At 41.2% G+C, this 21,621-nt stretch overlaps 1 long non-coding RNA gene across 1 annotated transcript; it reads left to right on the top strand.

Moving 5' to 3' along the window:
* The first annotated feature begins 1,761 nt into the window (after positions 1 to 1,761).
* Positions 1,762 to 17,457, top strand: LOC133222873 (uncharacterized). Its single transcript, XR_009728397.1, has 3 exons — positions 1,762 to 1,817; positions 15,782 to 16,758; positions 17,125 to 17,457. It is a non-coding gene; the product is annotated as an uncharacterized LOC133222873 (long non-coding RNA).
* Positions 17,458 to 21,621: the final 4,164 nt, after the last annotated feature.

Genomic DNA, 21,621 nt, shown 5'->3' with positions numbered 1-21,621 from the left:
CACCAAGGGAAGGGACATCTTTCACTAGAGCAGGTTGCTCAAAGCCCCATCCAGCCTGGCCTTGAACACTTCCAGAGATGAGGCAGCCACAGCTTGTCTGGGCAATCTGTTGCAGTGTCTCACCATAAAGAACTTCTTCCTAATATCTAATCTGAATCTTACCTCTTTCAGTTTAAAGGCATTCCCCTTTGTCCTATCACTACATGCCCTTGTAAAAACATCCCTCTGCAGCTTTCTTCTATGCCCCTTTAGGGACTAGAAGGCTGCTTTAAGGTCTCCCTAGAGCTCTCTCTTGTCCAGGCTAAACAAGCCCAACTCTATCAGCCTGTCTTCACAGGAGAGGTGCTCCAGCCCTCTGATCATGTTCATGGTCCTTTTTGGACTCACTCCAACAGGTCTTCAGGTGGGGTCTCATGAGGGGGAGTTCAGGGGGAGAATCACCTCCCTCAAGTTGCTGGTCACACTCCTTCTGATGCAACCCAGGACATGATTGGCTTTCTGGGCTGCAAGCTCCCATTACCGCATCAAGTTGAACTTCTCATCCACCAATACCCCAGGTCTTTCTTCTCAGGGCTATTCTCAATCCATTCACTGCTCATCCTCTACTTGTGCTTGGGATTGCCCCAACCCAGGTGCAGGACCTTGTGTTTTGCCTTGTTGAACTTCATGAGGTTTACATGGGCTCATAAGGTTCGCACAGGCAAATAATATCAAAGTCAGCATGTTCCCAGAAATTACGGAAAATTTTTCTGGTAGGGTGATTAGCCTGCATTTTCTTAAATGTGAGTTAAGGTCCTGCAAGGAGAGTTTTAGCATCAGTGTGTTCAAGGTTATTATACCACGTTGTCAGTATAGAGCTCTGAAAAGAACCTGAAATCAGATTTTAATCATAAGTATTTGAAAACATAATTTTGATCAGAAATGTCTATGTCCTGAAAACACACATGAAAAAGAGTCAAATCAGAATGGCTAATATTTGTGTTAGTGTTTTATGTGTTATTATTGTGTATTATGTGGAATATTGTGTTATTAGTGTTATTATGTGTATTATGTGTTATTTAACAATTATGTTAAAAATCCTCCTCCAAGGAGATAATTTAATTTTATCTAACAAGTTTCCTTCTTGGAGAGAAGCTTTGCAAGAGTTCCCTTGATAAAACTAATAATCAACCTAGAGTGAAAGTCGAGAATCATGTTTAAAAAAGACAGCTTGAGCAAAAGAGAAAATAATAGAATATAGATTTCACAGTTAAAGGGTCATCTCTTTAATTAGGAAGACTTAGCACTGCTAGATAAAGGGTGGCAAAGAGAAAGTGAACAAACCACGCATTAGTCAGAAAGGACCTATAAATCTGCACAGCCAAGTTGGTTGTCTGATTAATTTCTTCCCCAACACTCTAAGCAACTCACAGATTTCCTGCAAACTACAAGCTTTCTTGGAAACTTGTTTTAGTACTGTTCTATGTTTTGACTTTTGTATTACTTCTCAGACCTCCTTTAAAAATCTAACTGTATAACACGTGCACTCTGGTTGTTACCAGAAAGGTGAGAGTAGTTTAATTGTTCACTTTCTGAACTACAGCATTGCTACTGGAATTACAAATTTCTCAGTGTTTCAGTACCAGCAGATTCATATAGCACCCAAAGGAAAATATAAATTCTTTACCCCTGTATGTAAGCAGGATATTAAACAAAAAAAATATTTTACCATTTTGTATAAATATGTCAAATTGTAATGGTTCAATCTTTTTCAGACTATCAGCATCAGAATGCCGCTATGTTGCAAAAAACCCCCTCTGTTTTGCCTGAAGTTGACTGTAAGTTTGGCTTATTTCAGTATAGCCACATTGTAACATTTATATGAGCAAAAGAGACAGTATCTTGTGAAATATGTGTGATTGAATGTGTACATTCCATACTCCTTCAGTGAATATTTGAATGTTTCAGTGAAAACAGATTTGCTGTGATCATTTATGTCATCCAAAAGCTTGAAGAAAAAAAAGAACAAAAGTTTAATACCATCACGTCCAAATACACGTTAATTTGGAATGAATATTTTTGCTACGTATTTTCTGTGCTTCAGACATTAATCTCAACACATGCAAGTGTTGTTCACATGGGAAATGTGTTACAGGTGGTGTGCAGCATCTATATGCTCCATTTTGCTCATTTTATTTTTGCATGCTAACCTTTTGCCTGTAATAGCTATCATTTCTCTCATTTAAATAACCTAAATACTATACACCATTGTGGCTTAATAATTACCACTGATACACAGCTAATTCAGTTTCCCAGTCATTCTTCTGGCACATTTTCTGTGTTAGACATGCTATTCTTTGACAGTCATGGCTGAAGTACAAGCTGCTGTGACTGAATAATTATATGCTAATTTAAAATTCAGGTGTTGAAGGAGGAGCAATTTGAGACTTCAAAAAATCTGTGAAGCATAATGATTTTTTTCCTCTTGTGTACTGTAGAGTTTCCATGAAATGATGTGATATCTACTTTCATTTCTTTATTAAATTGTTTTTCTAAAAAAACTAAGTATCTGTGTAACAGGCTTTTAATATCATATGTGAATAAACACTAATGGTGTGAACTGGTGATAAATAAGAAAACTTGCTTTTTTCAGGGCAAAGTTGTGATTCTTAAAGCTCCTCTGTATTGTTCTGGTATAGGTGGAAGAGACTGAAAGACTGATAATGTACACCAGTCTGCATATGAAGAAGTTTACTGCTCTTTATGCGTAATTCTACACAGCTCTCTACCACATGTTTAGAAGGAATGATGAAAAGCTGCTCTTTTCCAGTCCTGAATAGCAATTTAGGGAGCAGACCTACAAGAAAAAGCAAATATGTTACTTGGGTGAAAGTGACTAACTCCAAAATCTCTGCTAAAGTAAAAAAAAAAAAAAAAAAAAGAAAAAAAAAAAGAAAAATTTAAGAAATTATTCATTATCCTTTGTTAAGTGCTATGGTTAATAGTAATGTGTGTGAGTAAATATAATCTCTCACCTTGTTTCCAAAAAAAGCAGAGCCTAAAAACAAATAAAACATGAAGCAAACAAAAAGTTAGGTCAATGTAATTCTGAGATCAGGGAGCAAAATTGCAAATCTACTTTAATTGCATTTAAAATTGCGTTTAAGTGCAATTGCAACAGAATGCAGCCACACTGAAAGAGAAGGCAAGTCTTTCTGGGATGCTGGGTCTTATTATTAGGCTATAGAGTCATTCTCTGCACTTTACATCATTTATTTATTGTAAACTTTGGAGATAACTTAGTAGCTGAACAACCTTGAACCTCAGATTTCATGAAGGGAGATATATTTACAGGGGCCACTAAGCTTAAAAGAATAGTAAAGCACACTCAGTGTGAGAATTCATATGGTGAATGATGACCTCTGAAAGGAAACTTGAAGAGAGTAGGGCATTTATACTCTCTTGCACCATTAATTTTAATTTGAAGCTTGGGTCTGAAAGACAAATTCAAATGAGCACACAGGACTTTGTAAAAATTTCCATGGGAGGCTGAGCCTACCCAGAAAAATGAAGAAGGCTGAAATGCTGAACATTAAATAACCTTGAGATTTGAGCTGATACAAGCCCCTGTCATTCAGCTGTATCCTTAACTGCCCCTTCCATTAAGCATTTGGGAACATCATTACTTGAGATGGTGCTTCAGGAGAAATGAAAGACATTTTATGCCATATAAGCAGGAAACCCTGGGGCCAGGACTGTCACCACCCTTTTGTAGAAGTACTTCATGAGAGTGTATGAGTATATTAGCATGTGAATTCAATTACTGGACTTTACTGAGTGTAGTCCCTAAAGCTGATGGAGCAGTGCCTACATGTACCTAATCAGCTGCTTCTTTCCTTCAATTCTAACTTGTGGCACACTCCTTGCATGGGCAGGAGAAAGTGTTTGTACGAAATGGTGAGTAGAACGGGAAAAACAATGTCTATAGAACAGCACCAAGATGTTCAAGTGAATTAAATGGTCAGTTAACAGCTTACATGGACAGTAAGGATCCAACAATTTATGTTTTATAATCATGTGAATAATTTCATGTATCTGGACCTTACCAGATGCATTACCTCAACTGCTAGCATATGACACTAAGGTCATTTATATACCAGCTCTTTTATAGCAAGAACATAGAATTCTAGCATTTAATTTTCCTGCCCTGTGAAAGAAGAAAGGTTTATCTCAACAGTTTTGACTAATGAGTCAAATAACTGTAATAAGTCAAAGTATATTTCTAGCTGACAGATATAATGTGCTAGCTATACTATTACTGAACAAATCTATTTTGGTAAGATACCAGCAGATGAAGGAACTGAAGCCACTCTTTTTACTTATTTGGGCTTACCATTAGGAAGAAAGGAAAGCCTAATATGTTTATTTTTACACCATTCTTAGTATCTTGACTTGTTCTGTTGTGTGTATATAGATGTTTTTTGACTAGCCATAAAAACATTACTTCAAGAGAAGGCATCTAACTTCTTCTAACTTAGCTCACTAGGGACTGACAACTAAAAAGTTTTCAATTTTGAGCAATGCTGTGTGTCCTGGGTTCAGCAGTAGCAGTCATTTTTGCTCCTTCTTAGGAGCTGGTGCAGTGCTGTGTTTTTGACTTTCGGCCTGGGAACAGCTCTGATAACACCAATGCTTTTAGTTACTGCTCAGATGTTTAGTCTGACCAAGGACTTTGTGAGTCTCGTGCTCTGCCAGGGAGGAGGGAAAGCTGGGAGGAAGCAGAGACAGGACACCTGACCCAAACTAGCCAAAGAGGTATTCCATACCACAGCATGTCATGCCCAGGATGTAAACTGAGAGTTGCCTGGAAGGGCTAGTTCACTGCTTGGTCAGGCTGGGTATCAGCAGGTGGTATTGTATTCTCTTCCCTTATTATTTCCCTTATCATTATTATTATTGGTGGCAGGAGTAGTGGTTTGTGTTATACCTTAGTTACTGGGCTGTTCTTATCTCAACCCATGGGAGTTACATTCTTTCAATTCTCCTTCCCATCCCTCTGGGAGCGGGGGGGAGGAAAGAGGGGGGGAGGGGAGTAGACTGTGTGGTTCTCATTTGCAGCCTGGACTTAAACCATGACAGTTCTTTTAATGCCCTACGTGGGGCACGGAGGGTTGAGATAATGACAGATCTGACTGGAGTGTGTCTAATCATATTTGTGATAAGCATTCATTGTTTCAGATTAAATAGTCACTCGTCACAATGATGATTTATTGGCTCTGAAAGTTCTTGTTCCTGATCTCACAGTTTCAGTACGTCGGACCTTACTTACAGCCGGTTTTTCCTGTGTTAGTGGTTATCGGCTGGGGGCCTTGGGCTAAGGTTCTTGTCTCATTGTACTTTGTGGTAATGACTCGTAATACAATAGAATCATCAATCATGAAACTGATCTGGCTTATGTTCCCAGTGTGGTCACCACCTTTATACTTTGGGAGTTGCATTCTTTTGATTCTCCTCCCCATCCCTCCGGGAGAGGGGGAAGGAAAGCGGGGGGATTGAGAGAGCGAGACTGCATGGCTGACTGAGCTTAAACCATGACACTGTTATAAAATTCAGCTTTACAATACTTTATAATAGATGAGAATAAAATATTCACAAAGATAAGAACATGTTTAATGTGAAATGTTTAGGGGTTTTTATTGTTAAAAAAATTATATCCAAGAGAATGTACTTTTTCTCGGTTTATTGACTAATTTTGCCTGAACAAAATAATTAGTTTTTAATATATGTCTGCTTCAGTTGTGTTTTAATTTCATATTGTGCTGTACAGAGTAGAGAACAGCATCCTGAACCATTCAAAGTGTTGCAAGTCTGCATTACCTTTAGAGTAGAGCTGAGGCAGATGTGTAGATGAAAGTCAATTCTGACCCATAATTATATCTTTGCTGATACACAGCTGTTGAATAGTGGAAATAATCCATGTAACACTGACAAAAGTCAATGCAAGTTTTCTTTGCTCATTAGAAGTAGTTGCCAAATACTTCGACAGGTGAAACAGTTACGATTGATGGATGTTTCCCTGTGTATGCTGTACAAATGTAATGGATGCATCTTTATCATTCTAAGTAGGTGCTGACCCCTTTCCTGCTCCCTCAAGAGGCCCAACACTGCACATGAGGCTTCATATTCTGGTCCAAAAGACGGTGTGGAAAATAGAAGCATCAATGAAACACATGCAGGTGTGAGGCTGTAGCACATGGGCACAGGTGTTTGTTATGATACTTGAGAGAAAGGCAGTCAGACTCTGTAAGGTTGAGTTGTGTATTCGTGTTGAGGCACTGGCAGTGGGGGCTGCTGAGCCGTCTCTGTGAGGAGTGGCTGGGGGCTGCCTCGTGCAGGAGGCATGCTGGACATGGCTAGTTTCAGCAGCTCCAACCAACCCTTGGCCACACTGGTAACCCCTGCTGTGATAATGAGTTTGGCAAAGGGAAGAAGATGCCTGGCAGAGAGAGGGAGAGTGAGCAAAGAGGAGTGAGAAACAGCAGAGGAAACACCAAGGTCAGAGGAGAGGTGAAGGTGCTGCAGGCACTGGATCAGAGACTTTCTGCAGACTGCAGAAGAGACCATGCAGGTCAGAAGAAAAGCATGACAAAGGGGGAGGAGCAGAGGGAAACCCCTAGTACTGGCTCTGAACCCCATCCCCAACCTTCTTCTGCTGCCTGGAGTGGAAAAAGGGTTGGGAGCAAAGTTAGGTCTGGAAAACGAGGGAGGAAAGTATTGATTTAATATTTGTCTGTTTCCCACTAGCTGAATTATATATCACATTTTCTTTTTAACTGGCAATAAACTAATTTTCTGAAGCTGCGTCTTTTTCCTGTGGGAGTAGTTGGTATGTGATCTCCCTGTCTTTGCTTCAACCAATTAAATTCCTTGCTCCTGTTTTTTCTATTTTCTCTGCCACCCTGTTAGGAAGAAAGTGAGTGAGAAGCTGTGTGGGCATCTAGCTAAGGCTAACTCACCACAACATTCTCTAAAATATTATTTAATAGGGGTAACATGAGATGTAAAACACTGATAGGTAATCTCATGTACCTTCAGGTGCTGGGAATCCCAGCTTGAGCAGCATCTAACAAGCCTCCCATTAGGGCATGGCAAGCAGTGCAGATCCTCTCTGTGGAGAAGTTCATCAGTATTTAGAGCTCTAATAGGATTATCTTAGAGGAAAACAACTCTATTCATGATTTCTACCGTTGAGCAAAAGCATGCCTGAATAAGAACAGGTTGATTCGCTTTTACATGTAGCCAAGGACTCGCAGGTGGTATCATCCCTGGTGCCAAGTGAGAGACATCTACAGCTTCCTCCATTACAGTTACCCTTGTGAGTTTATCCTGTGGCTAAGGGATTGGTGCAGCACAGCAGAGGCCGGAAGGCACAATTGTATGTGCAGGCAAGCACAGCACAGAACAGTCCTGCACCTGCTTGGAGTTTATGTGGATCACAAACTTTGTGGAGTACAGTGATCTGGATTGCTACTGCTGGTCATTCAAAAAAGGCAGGTCTGAACACAGGATGTACTTGGGTGACTGAGTGTGGTGGGTTAGCCTTGGCTGAAAAACAAACACCCAGCCAGCTACACACTCATTCCCTTCTCCTTAGCAGGAAAGGGAGAGCAAAAGTTTGTGCGTCAAAATAAAGACAGGGACATTGCTTCATAGTTGCTGTTGTGTGCAAAACTAACTTAAATTGGAGAAAAGTAATTAACAGTTAAAGTAGGTTTGGATAGTAAGAAGTGAAGTAAGACATATCTAGGTGTTCCTGCTCCAGCAGGGGGATTGGACTAGATGATCTTTTGAGGTCCCTTCCAATCTCTAACATACTGTGATACTGTGATACTGTGATTAAAACAACAGTCTTCCTCCTTCCCCTCCCAGGCTTAACTTTAAGCCCTCACTCTCTTAAATCCTTTCCCCCTATGAGTGGCACAGGACGGGATGAGGACTACAGATGGTCAGTACGGTCAGCTTCTCTCTGCCATTTCTCATAATTTTCATCTGCTCCACTATGGGCTCCCTACTGCAGCCAGCTGGAACTGGCTGTTCACAGCCCAGGGTAGTGCACGGCCTCTTCTCACATAGGCTACCTGTGAGACCCCCCCTGCTGTCAACACATTGGTATTGTCACACAATATGCAGGTAGACTCTCAAGATGCATCTGAGGATGTCCTCCAGCAGGACTCTGGCTTCTCTATCACACTGCAGCATGTTTTCACTGTGTCTTTCTAGAGGTGCATCAGGACAGACGGTTGCTTCCAGTGCATGGGGTCACAGCGTGGGAGAAAGGCTCTAACTCCATGATACCAACATTGTAAAGCCACCACACAGTTAACTGGTTCCTGGTTTTGTGATGCTGCTTGTTACTATGGATTATACTCCAGTTCTGAATTTCTCTTTGCACTTATTGTGCAGATTTTATTTTCTTCATTTGTCAAAAGTCTAGATCAAAATAATTTATGATCCCAACACTTTTCCATTCACCATGTCTGTCTGCAATATTTTTAATTTCTGAGAAAATGTATGAATCCACATCAGAATGTTTTTTGAAACAAAAAGCTTTTCTCAATTTGCATCATGCATGGACTAAATACACTCTCCAGCAATAATGTAGGTGTTGATTATTACCCTGCACAGTTGTGGCAACCTCATTAGTTTCACTACGTAGCTTGCAGTAGTTTCATGCCAAATTAAAAATACCGATCAAAGGACTAACATGAGATCAGCCTACAGAACTTTGAAGCTCACCTGAATCCAGCAATTTATAAACATATAAAGGCACTTCATACCCCACCCAAAAGCAAAAATTCACAGTGGGTATAATTAGGAGTGTTGTTCTGTCTTAGCAATTAGGCTGTGGCTGATATGTACATGATTATGAAAATGAGAAAGACGTATTTTATTGTTTGCATGCTGTTTAAATCCTGAATGCTTATTCAGGGTTATAGGTCATGTGAAATGTTAAACAATTGGCAAAATTTAGACTTTTAAAAATATTATCTACTTGCACAATGAGCCTGATTTGAAGACAAGTGAAGTCAAGGAATTTTTTTCATTGTGTGCAATACAGTATTGGCCATTCTCAGCATCTAGTTTTGGCTGCAATAATACAAACAGGCACCCTCTCTGTGGCAGTATTTTGATGGAATGACATGGACCCTTCCTATACCAGAACATGTTAGAACAGTGCTTAAAGTATGTTATTAGGTGCTGATGAGTCTCCGTTTGGAGAAAAATTGGGTTATAAAAAATGGAGAGGCTCTTGTGCAAGCAGGTTGAAAGAGCTTGGCCTGCTTAGCCTAATGAAGGCTCTTAGAGGATAGTATTCTCTACAGGTAAATAAAAAATGTAAATCACGTCGGTGGCCATTTGTGAATATTGAGTCTTGGGTGACATAGCTTAGTGTGTGATGTCCCTGCCCATGGCAGGGGGGTTGGAAGTAAATGATCTTAAGGTTCTTTCCAGCCCTAACTATTTTATGATTCTATGAGTCTACTACGGGGAGGTGGAAGGAGGAGGCATGAGCAGAAGCAATAGCAAACCCCATCTCTGTCCTTTGCATGAAGGAGTTCCCTGCATGTCAACACCACAACTTCTTCCAGGCTTGTAAACCTGGCATATGGGATTAAGAAAATGAAAAGCAGCATCCTGGAGATAGGAGCTAATGGAAACCTAATGTTTCCATAATATTCCCTGATAAATCATCACCTGGGTAAACACCAAAGAGGGAGACCATCTGCTTATGAAAAACTAAAATATTGGCTGTGAAAAATGTGTGAGAACTGATGAGAAATGTTGAAAATCAGAATTAGGTTGCTACTAAGCTGAAAAGTAAAGTTTCTGAGCATTCTTTTTAACATAAACAATTTTATGTTTAACTGGTTTAAGGAGGTAACTTAATGACATTATAAAGAGGGTGATATGCTTTGGCTGCAGGGAAGTGGTTTCAGTTAACCAAGATGTCCCTCCCTAGCTTTCACAATCTGTATATAAGTAATTCTTTTTGGTGACTGAAGATTGACAGTTTTCAAAATCGTACCCTCTTTGATGTAACTACACAAGTAATCTTTGTGTGGCTTTTTACAGATTTATTCTCAGTGCTATGCACTTTACTATTTTTTTTTTTTCTCTGACTCTCTTTGCCATTTATATGAAGAATTTTTTCAACCATGGAAACACCTACCATCAAAAGGCTTAAAGAAGCTCTTTTTCCAGTGAATGCTGACTACTGGAAAACTCTCTATAGATGCAAAAAGCTTAAGGATATTCAAATAAAGAAATAATTGAAATGAAATAATTTTAGTTTAACTATGCTTTTAATACTGTGCAGTATTTTTTCTGCTTGCAGATAATAACAGGTTTTCAAGAATTTTACAGGTTCCCCCATATCGTTGAATGGTTGAATGTCTCAGAATGCATTTTCTTCCCATGATTTTGATGCCCTTAAAAGAAAGTGATTCTTTTTCCCCATTTGAAATCCATGTATAAATAGCCTACTACACCAAATAGATAAAATGGTAGAACACAAAGGAGTAATTTAGATTTTAGTTTGGTCAGATATATGCAGGTGTGATATCTGTCTTACTATCAAGGAATATTATTACATATAAAGGCAAATTTAGATCAATCTCCAAATGAATAAATTGTAAAGAATAGTTGCAAAGTAGTTAATTAGCAGATTCATAATAGAAGGTTTTAACAGACACTACATTTCTGAAGCTATGTGAAATAGGAAGTACTTACCAGAGTTAATAACTAGTTTAATTCCCTTCCATAAGCGTAACAGCCATTCTTTGAAAATTGTTGTGCTTTGGAGCTGTGAACTGACACCAGTGAGAGAAAATCTTGTGCCAGCCTTATACATATATAAGGATGTAATTCTGTCCAGGTGTGACCGCAATTCACTGAGATTAACAAGGGTGCCCTCATTGACTTTGGTTGCAGTGATGCACTCCATGAATGCATGTAGTGTTTAAATATATTAAAGAAATAACACAATATTAAAAAGTGGCAATAATGTTCAACACCATTACTGTAAAATATTAAAACATTGAAATAAAGCTTTATAGGACTCCATAAAGAAATCTAAGCAGCCAACATTTCAGTAATGCTATCATATTCATATTCATAATCAGTCCTCTTCGATAGCATTGCATAAAGAGTGTCCAAGGTGTCATAAGAAACATATTTTTCACCTGTCAAAGAGTGAGGGTATGATTCCATAGGTGTTAAGGATTTTAGTGGGGTTATGCAAATTTACTTATGGCCACTATACATTTGAAACCTGAAGTAATAGGAGATGTATTGTTAACTACTGGATTAGATTAAAAAAACCCACCACTAATTCACTTCACAAATAAGTATTTATCAGCAATAATGATGATGAGATTGCAATCATGAGATGGCCAAGTTTGAGATCCTCAGGACAATGAGAAGAGCATGCAGCAAGCTCACTGCCCTGGACTTCGAGAGAACAGACTTTGGCCTCTTCAGGAACCTGCTTAGTAGGGTTCCATGGGATATAGCCCTAGAGGGAAGGGGGGTCCAAGACTCCTGGCTGATATTCAAGGATCACCTACTACAAGCTCAGGAGTGTTGCATCCCAACTAGAAGGAAGTTCAACAGGAGGGCCAAGGGGTCTCCTTGGATGGATAAGGAGCTGCTGAGGAAAATTTGAAGGGAAAAAGAGGCTTATAAAAGGTGGAAGCAAGGACAGGTGGCCTGGGAAGAATACAGGGATGTTGTCCGGGATGCTAAGGACCAGGTTAGGAAAGCTAAGGCCCTGTTAGAATTAAACTTGGTTAGGGATGTGAAAGATAACAGGAAGGGATTCTATAGGTATGTAGCAAATAAAAGACAGAATAGGGACAAAGTGGGCCTTCTCCAGAAGCTATCAGGAGAACTGGCTACCCTGGATTTGGAGAAGGCTGAGGTTCTGAATGACTTCTTTGCCTCAGTCTTCACTGGTAAATGCTCTGACCACGTCACTCAAATCTTGGAAGGCAGATCCGGGGAATGTGAGAATGAAGACCTTAAGCCCACTGTAGGAGAGGATCTGGTTCGAGACCACCTTAAGTACCTGAATGTAAACAAGTCAGTGGGACCTGATGAAATCCGTCCGCAGGTCCTGAAGGAGCTGGCGAATGAAGTTGCTAAGCCACTGTCCACCATATTCGAAAAATCATGGCAGTCAGATGAAGGGGAAAATGGATGACTCAGGGAACTATAGACCAGTTAGTCTTACCTCTGTGCCTGGCAAAATCTTGGAGCAGATTCTACTGGAAGGCATGCTAAGGCACATGAAAAACAAGCAGGTGCTTGGTGACAGTGAGCATGGCTTCACTAAGGCAAAATCCTTCCTGACCAATTTAGTGGTCTTCTATGATGAGTCTACAGAACTGATGGACAGGGATAGCGCAGTTGATGTCATTTACCTGGACTTGTGCAAGTCGTTCAACACTGTCCCACACGATATCCTTGTCTCTATATTGGAGAGATATCAATTTGATAGATGGACCACTCGGTGGATAAAGAACTGGCTGGATGGCCTCACAGAAGGAGCTGTGGTCAATGGTTCAATGTCCAGCTGGAGACCAGTAAAAAGTGGTGTTCCTTGGGAATTGGTGTTGGGCCTGGTCTTGTTCAATGTCTTTGTCGCTGATATGGACAGTGGGATTGAGTGCGCCCTCAGCAAGTTTGCCGATGACACCGAGCCGTGTGGTTTGGGTGATATGCTGGAGGGAAGGAATGCCATCCAGAGGGACCTTGACACACTTGTGAGGTGGGCTGATGCCAACCTCATGAAGTTTAACCATGCCAAGTGCAAGGTCCTACACCTGAGTCGGAGCAATCCCAGACACAGCTACAGGCTGGGCAGAGAAGAGATTGAGAGCAGCCCTGCGGAGAAGGACTTGAGGGTGTTGGTCGATGAGAAAATGAACATGAGCTGGCTTTAGTATGCCCTTGCAGCCCAGAAAGCCAACGGTATCCTGGGCTGCATGAAAAGGAGCTTGACCAGCAGGTCGAAGGAGGTGATCCTGCCCCTGTACTCTGCGCTTGTGAGACCTCCCTTGGAGTACTGTGTGCAGTTCTGGTGTTCTCAACCTAAAAAGGACATGGATCTGTTGGAACAAGTGCAGAGGAGGGCCACGAGGATGATCAGGGGACTGGAGCACCTCCCGTATAAAGATAGGCTGAGAAAGTTGGGGCTGTTCAGCCTGGAGAAGAGAAGGCTTCGTGGAGACCTAGCAGCCTTCCAGTATCTGACGGGGGCCTACAGGAATGCTGGGGATGGACTCTTCATTCATTAGGGACTGTAGTGATAGGACAAGGGGTAATGGGTTCAAATTTAAAACAGGGAAAGTTTAGACTGGATATAAGGAAGAAGTTCTTTACTGTAAGGATGGTGAGGCACTGGAATGGGTTGCCCCGGGAAGTTGAGAATGCTCCATCCTTGGCGATTTTCAAGGCCAAGTTGAACAAAGCCTTGGTTGAGGTGGTTTAATGTGCGGTGCTCCTGCCCGTGGCAGGGGGGTTGGAACTAGATGATCTTAAGGTCCTTTCCAACCCTATCTATTCTATGATTCTATGATATTTAATAAGCATGTATTCATAAGAATAAATTGATGCATATTAATTAGAAGTGAAAACCTTCTTAAATTAGAGGAAAATGACTGATTTGCATATCAATGTGCGTATCACAATTCCGCGTAATCTCAGTATATACAAGGCTTTAAAACTGGTATAAAATGCAAAGAACACATTTGGCACATATATTAGAAATACAAATCAAATGGAAAGAGAAAAGCATTGTAAAAGGTCTCTTCAGAAGAAGTCTAGAAGTATTAAGGTAGTTACAGTGTAATGGGAAGGCCAGATAACACTTTGGCACAGATATTTGAATTTTTACTCCATCGGAGAGCGTTTAGCGAAAAAGAATTCGAAGTTCTCTGAACATCTCTAAACATGACATTTCAATGAGTGAAAGGTATGATTCAGGTCTTCGTAAACACAATTTCCTTCCTGCAAATAATAAACAATTAGTCTAATTGCTCAACATCTAAACAAAATGAGATATGAGAATGAAGGATTGAGACTACTGAGTACAATCACAATTTCAGGTAATAAAAGGAAATCAAGAAATCTGCCATGTGCTGAAAGAATGGGGTAGTCTTACTGAATGAAGCTCTGGAGGTTCATTGAGACTAAAACATACTGCTGCCATTCAGCTGTGTGCTTGAAATGACCACCACATCTCTCTTGCTTAATTCTGCCCTCAGGATCTTATCTTTCTAGGCAAGGGGCCAGTCACTTTCTCTGACTTCAGGTCAGGATTTGTTTTTCTCGTTTTTAATAATGCCCAAAGAAACAGAAACCCTGAGATACCATGGTAAGGAAATCAATATAAGGACATAAATAAGTGAAAGCTCTGGGAATGAATGTCAGTGTGCACATCAACTAAAAATAGCCCACAACCCTCTATATAACCTTTACTCACCACACTTGTCCATATCTCATTCAGCTAGGCACTAGAATATTTCTTACTTATATTGTAAATTTAAGGTGGTAAATTTGAAGAATGAAGAAAAAAAGCATGAATATTCAGAGGCAAGAGGCCTGAAACTTTTTGTTCAACAGCATGAACTCTTTTGGATGCAGCAGAAAGGCTAGGAAGGGCTATCTTCACCATGAATTTCCATTTCCTCTCCTGCTACTAAGAAACTGGTCACCAGTCCTGAGGACAGCAAATTCCATTCCATCAGAGTATTAAAAAAATATGTAAATGAGATATGGAGACCTAATTAGAGTATAGGAATTGCATGGTTCAAGGAAAAGTTCAGTTATGTATCGGTAATTACACAACAGCCATTTTTCCTTACAGGCTAAAACCAACTCAATTTTAGCAAAATAAGTGTTATAATTAAAGCAGCTTTTCAAAGTAATGATGCATGAAATACGTAATCAAAAATGTAAAGTCCAAACATCTATTGGATTTGTTTAAAGACCTGTGAAGCATGCAAAATAAAAGCATTATTTTGATGCAAGTAATATAATGGCCTTTTATTTTTAGCAACAGAATATTAACAGCAAGTGCAAAATATTCAATGTCAAGGAAGATTCGTACTCAACCACAATATGAATTTAAAATTTTAACTTTGTTCTTGTTCTTACAAGTAAAGCAGAATGAATCACATAGACATGACTGCTGAATAAGGGGTCTGGTTAGTTGCAATGGATGTTCAGAATGAAATGTTTGCTATGATGAATTAAATTTAATGGGCCAATTCAGTCTTTTCAATCATATTATTAAAGCTAAGTATTGAAATGCATTTTCTCCTAGGAATTATTTTTCATTTTATATCTTCCTGTTTTTTTCTTCACTTACTAGAAAATTCTTTTTGTTCTCTATAAGATGAAATTGCAGCAACCTTACAAATTGTAACAAAGCAAAAAGAATTGTGCTTCCTAAAAGGGAAAATGATGGAACAGTAAGGATATAAATGTATGCATATTGAATTATTTTTACATATATTTAAATAATTCTTTTTGATCACAGGATTTCAGTATTCTCCAGTCTACTCATAACCTACTGAAAATTTAATTCTAGGATGTTAAAAAATGATTTTTTAAAATTAGCTTGCAGTGCATCTGGCAGGACTAGACCCTAAACATATACTGTACAAAGCTCTCTCTGTTGATCAGACCACTAATACTGATGAGCTAAAACGCGTTAGGTTGCACCGATTTTTTGCAGATAGGAGAATGCCCTGTGACACAAGAAAATCTGAAGAAAAACAAAAATAGCAAGCAAAATGCATATAAATGTAATTTTCTTCATGCTGATACATGCTGTGAAGGAAAACTGTGAAAGTAGCTAAAAGTCGAGGATAATATATATATCACCAGATCTTGGGGGTATTTTTGTATTTGGTTTGGTTTCTTTTTTTTTTTTTTTTTTTTTCCATAAAGTTTATTTTCTTCTTTGGAGCTTTCACTGCAAATCTTACAAGTTTGGGCTCTCTGTATAGCACTCAAAGTAAATCTTTAGGGAAGAAATACTATTAGACTTCAAGATAAATATTTGCCCTCAAATGTTGGTGCAAATAATGTGTCCAACACATCAGGTTTTTGAGCTTTTTGTACCTCTGAGATATCTTTAGCTGTGTTGGGCAAATATTGAAATTATAATTCTCCCATTATTCCTATATCTAGGATTATGCATAAAAGCCTTAAATGAGAAAAAAAGGCTGTTTTGTTCCCCGAATACCAATTTAATTATGTTGATGTTGAAGATATGCACAATTGAATTATATTTGCTATGAGGAGATGAAAGAAACTTGTAAACCAAATTACTTACGGATCACAGCTGATGAGGCCAAATTCTGTACTTAATTCTGCTTATTATTTTTTTTTCCTCAGAGCTGTTAATTGTAGGAACTGAACCTTAATGTCAGATATTTCATTCCTTTCCATTTTATTCCTATTTTAAAGAAATTTGTATTTTGAACTTCCAAGAGTCCACTAGTGGTCTAATGCAATACATCAATCTACTGTAGTTGTATGCCATCACACCTTTACAGCACATAAATAAGAAAATCTAACTCAAGTTTTCTTACAAAATTAGTGGTTTTAAGGTACTGTATGGTGATAATTTCCACTTCCCAAATGACTGTGAACTGGAAGCTTAGGAAGCAGATGACAGAGTTTATTTCACAGTATCACAGTATCACAGTATCACAGTAGGTTAGAGATTGGAAGGGACCTCAAAAGATCATCTAGTCCAATCCCCCTGCCGGAGCAGGAACACCTAGATAAGGTTACACAGGAACGTGTCCAGGCGGTCTTGAATGTCTCCAAAGAAGGAGATTCCACAACCTCCCTGGGCAGCCTGTTCCAGTGTTCCGTACCCTCACTGAGAAGAAGTTTCTTCTCAGGTTTAAGTGGAACCTCTTGTGCTCCAATTTGTATCCATTACCCCTTGTCCTTTCATTGTTTGCCACTGAGAGAGTGGTCCATCCTCGTGACACTCCCCCTTTATATATTTATATACACTAATAAGGTCACCCCTCAATCTCCTCAGTAATTTACTGGTTCCAGAAGTAATGTTTGAGACCATGACATTTCCCTAACACTTCTGACATAAAAAGTTAGTTTCGCTGCAAGAGTGTTATAAAATTTGGCATAATGGAGTTAGTTTTTCCAGGACTACTAACTTCCGAACTACCAAACTTGGAAGCAGGAACAAAGATGACTTGTTTCTCACAGAGCTTACTGGTAGTTCAGATACCAAAATATACCTGTAAAGTTCCTTTTTGAATATTTTCAAATACAATGTTTGGCAATAAATATATTCCATTTCAATAGAAAATGAAAATATATACAAATGTTTCACAAAAATCCATTTTTGTATATGTACTAATGTGTCAATCCCCAATCCCCATTTAATGAAGTGCCCATTCTTCGTTCTTCCTGAAGGGATAGTGCTAAAAATTCAACAGAAATATATGACTTTCATGAAACTGAATCTTTGCTTTTGTTAGTGTAGCGCCAGGTGAAAGTAATTTAGACTTGTCAGAAAAGTAAATGGTGATTTTTTTTTAGAGGAATTTTCTTCTACAGAAAAAGAAAAGTTGGTCTATGCCATGCTGTTAATGATTCTTTTTCTCAGTGATTCTGAAAAACAGTATTGCACAGAAGGATCTGGGTGTGTTGGCTGAAGTTGAGTTTGAGTGGGTGTCGTGGTTTAACCCAACCAAACAGCTTGTTCACTTACTCCCAGTGAGTGGTGCCAGGCGTTAGTCCGCCCCCCCCTTCCCCAGGGGCTGCCGCCCCCTTTCCCCGCTCCCAGAGGGGTGGGGAGGAGAATCGAAGGAATGCAACTCCCACGGGCTGAGATAAGAACAGTCTAGCAACTAGTGTACAATACGAATCACCACCGCTACCACCAACGACAACAATGATAAGAGAAAACAGCAAAGGAAAGGAGTACAATACCACGCGCCGAACCACTAGTCCGACCTGGCCGACCCCCTCCCCTTCCGGGTACCTCCCAGTTCCCCCCCCGGGCATGACATGCTGTGGTATGGAATACCTCTTTGGTCAGTTTGGGTCAGGTGTCCTGTCTCTGCTTCCTCCCGGCTTCCCCTCCTCCCTGGCAGAGCACGAGACTCACAAAGTCCTTGGCCAAACCAAACATCATTTTTATCAGCTTTGTTCCCAGCCCGAAAGTCAAAACACAGCACTGCACCAGCTACTAAGAAGGAGAAAAAATGACTGCTGCTGCTGAACCCAGGACATTATCCACCCCTTATTCCATACCATTCACGTCACGCTCAGATCCTACATTTTCAATATACCATCACTCCGATCTCAGTGCACTTCTATCTTAGTGCAAAGACTAGTCCCTATAAAGCTGCTGAGTCCATCTGGTCCATGATGTCAGGCTCCATCTCTTGTAACAGTCTTTCAGAACAGGAGAGGCCGCGTGCAGTATTGGGTCGTTGCCTGCTGATGCTGATCATTCCCTTACTGTAGAACTTGTCTGGTTCTGTCAAAGTTCGCTCTATGTTGGGATGATGGTTGAAGGGAAGTCAGGGCTAGTCGCTGGTGGCCTGAAGACATCTGGTTGATGGGCTATTAAAGTATTACACAGCAGGCAACAACATACAATTATGTTCTTTGGCTGTTTTCCCCTAAAATTAAATCCCCTTGAGGTACACATCGGACTTCCCCATCATCCCGCATTACCCACCAAGTGTATCCAGGTCCCTGAGCAAAAGCAATCCCACGAGTGGGTTTGCCTTTACTTGAAGCAGGAATAACCCAGACTGTCTTCCCCAGCAAATTCTTCATATGCACCACAGGAACTTTGTCCCCCTCTACAATATGTAAAAGTTCCGATTGGGCTGGGCCAGCTCTGTTGGCAGATCATCTGGTGTTGACCAACCAGGTGGCCTTTGGTAAGTGTGTATCCCAATGCTTGAAAGTTCCCCCACCCATTGCTCTCAGTGTAGTTTTTAACAGCCCATTGTACCTTTCGATTTTCCCAGAGGCTGGTGCATGGTAGGGGATGTGATATACCCACTCAATGCCATGCTCTTTGGCCCAAGTGTCTATAAGGTTATTCCGGAAATGAGTCCCGTTGTCTGACTCAATTCTCTCAGGGGTGCCGTGTTGCCACAAAATGTGTTTCTCAAGGCCCAGGATAGTGTTCCGGGCAGTGGCGTGGGGCACAGCGTACGTTTCCAGCCATCCGGTGGTTGCTTCCACCATGGTAAGCACATGGCGCTTACCTTGGCGGGTTGGTGGCAGTGTGATATAGTCAATCTGCCAGGCCTCCCCATATTTATACTTCAGCCATCGTCCTCCATACCAAAGAGGTTTTAACCGTTTGGCTTGTTTAATGGCAGCACATGTTTCACACTCATGAATAACCTGGGCAATAGTGTCCATTGTTAAGTCCACCCCTCGATCACGGGCCCATCTATATGTTGCATCTCTGCCCTGATGGCCTGAAGTGTCATGGGCCCACCGGGCCACAAATAATTCACTTTTATGTTGCCAATCTAAGTCCATCTGAGCCACTTCAATCTTAGCAGCTTTATCCACTTGTTGGTTGTTCTGGTGTTCCTCAGTGGCCCGACTCTTGGGTACATGGGCATCTACATGACGTACCTTCACCACCAGGTTTTGCACCCGGGCAGCAATATCTTTCCACAGTGCAGCAGCCCAGATAGGTTTACCTCTGCGTTGCCAGTTGCTCTGCTTCCATTGCTGCAACCACCCCCACAGGGCATTTGCCACCATCCATGAGTCAGTATAGAGATAAAGTACTGGCCACTTTTCTTGTTCAGCAATATCCAGGGCCAGCTGGATGGCTTTCACCTCAGCAAACTGACTCGATTCACCCTCTCCTTCAGCAGTTTCTACAACTTGTCGTCGAGGATTCCATACAGCTGCCTTCCATCTCCGATGTTTTCCCACAATACGGCAGGACCCATCAGTAAACAAGGCATATTGCTTTTCACTTTCTGACAGCTGATTATATGGTGGGGCCTCTTCAGCACGCATCACCTCCTCCTCTGGTGACATTCCAAAATCTTTGCCCTCTGGCCAGTCCATGATGACTTCTAGAATGCCTGGACGACTGGGATTTCCTATTCGAGCTCGTTGTGTAATTAGTGCAGCCCATTTACTCCACGTAGCATGAGTTGCATGATGCGTAGAGGAGACCCTGCCTTTGAACATCCAGCCTAGCACGGGCAACCAGGGTGCCAGGAGGAGCTGTGCTTCGGTGCCAATCACTTCCGAAGCAGCTCGAACCCCTTCATAGGCTGCCAGTACCTCTTTCTCAGTTGGGGTATAGCTTGCCTCAGATCCTTTGTATCCCCGACTCCAAAAACCAAGGGGTCGACCTCGAGTCTCTCCTGGAGCTTTCTGCCAGAGGCTCCAGGTAGGGCCATTCTCCCCAGCTGCGGTGTACAATACATTTTTTACATCTGGCCCAGTCCGAACTGGTCCAAGGGCCACTGCATGAACTATCTCACGTTTAATTTGCTCAAAGGCTTGTTGTTGCTCAGGTCCCCATTTAAAATCATTCTTCTTACGGGTCACGTAATAGAGAGGGCTTACAATCAAACTGTAATTTGGGATGTGAAGTCTCCAGAACCCCACTGCACCTAAGAAAGCTTGTGTTTCTTTCTTATTAGTTGGTGGAGACATTGCTGTTATCTTGTTGATTACATCTGTGGGGATCTGTCTATGTCCATCTTGCCATTTTATTCCCAGAAATTGAATCTCCTGTGCAGGACCCTTGACCTTACTTCGTTTTATGGCAAAACCGGCTTTCAGCAGGATTTGGATTATTTTCCTCCCTTTCTCAAAGACTTCTTCTGCTGTATCGCCCCACACTTGAAAAACACTAATACAGCAAATACCAGATCTAAGTAAGTTACAACATTCTGAAGCTGTGAGATCAAGAGGAACAACTTTGAGAGCCAATAAATCAGCATTGTGATGAGTGACTATTAATCCGGTCAGATCTGTTGTTATCTCAACCCCTTCGTGCCCCACGTTGGGCGCCAAAAAGAACTGTCGTGGTTTAACCCAACCAAACAGCTTGTTCACTTACTCCCAGTGAGTGGTGCCAGGCGTTAGTCCGCCCCCCCCCTTCCCCAGGGGCTGCCGCCCCCTTTCCCCGCTCCCAGAGGGGTGGGGAGGAGAATCGAAGGAATGCAACTCCCACGGGCTGAGATAAGAACAGTCTAGCAACTAATGTACAATACGAATCACCACCGCTACCACCAACGACAACAATGATAAGAGAAAACAGCAAAGGAAAGGAGTACAATACCACGCGCCGAACCACCAGTCCGACCCGGCCGACCCCCTCTCCTTCCGGGTACCTCCCAGTTCCCCCCTCGGGCATGACGTGCTGTGGTATGGAATACCTCTTTGGTCAGTTTGGGTCAGGTGTCCTGTCTCTGCTTCCTCCCGGCTTCCCCTCCTCCCTGGCAGAGCATGAGACTCACAAAGTCCTTGGCCAAACCAAAACATCATTTTTATCAGCTTTGTTCCCAGCCCGAAAGTCAAAAC

The sequence above is a fragment of the Neopsephotus bourkii genome, unplaced genomic scaffold (assembly GCF_033783945.1).
Source record: "Neopsephotus bourkii isolate Nb327-2 ecotype Australia unplaced genomic scaffold, CSIRO-AGI_Nbou_v1 NB_1624, whole genome shotgun sequence".
Taxonomy (NCBI): domain Eukaryota; kingdom Metazoa; phylum Chordata; class Aves; order Psittaciformes; family Psittacidae; genus Neopsephotus; species Neopsephotus bourkii.
The sequence above is the reverse complement of the archived record's forward strand: the minus strand, read 5'-3'. Positions and strand labels throughout refer to the sequence as shown.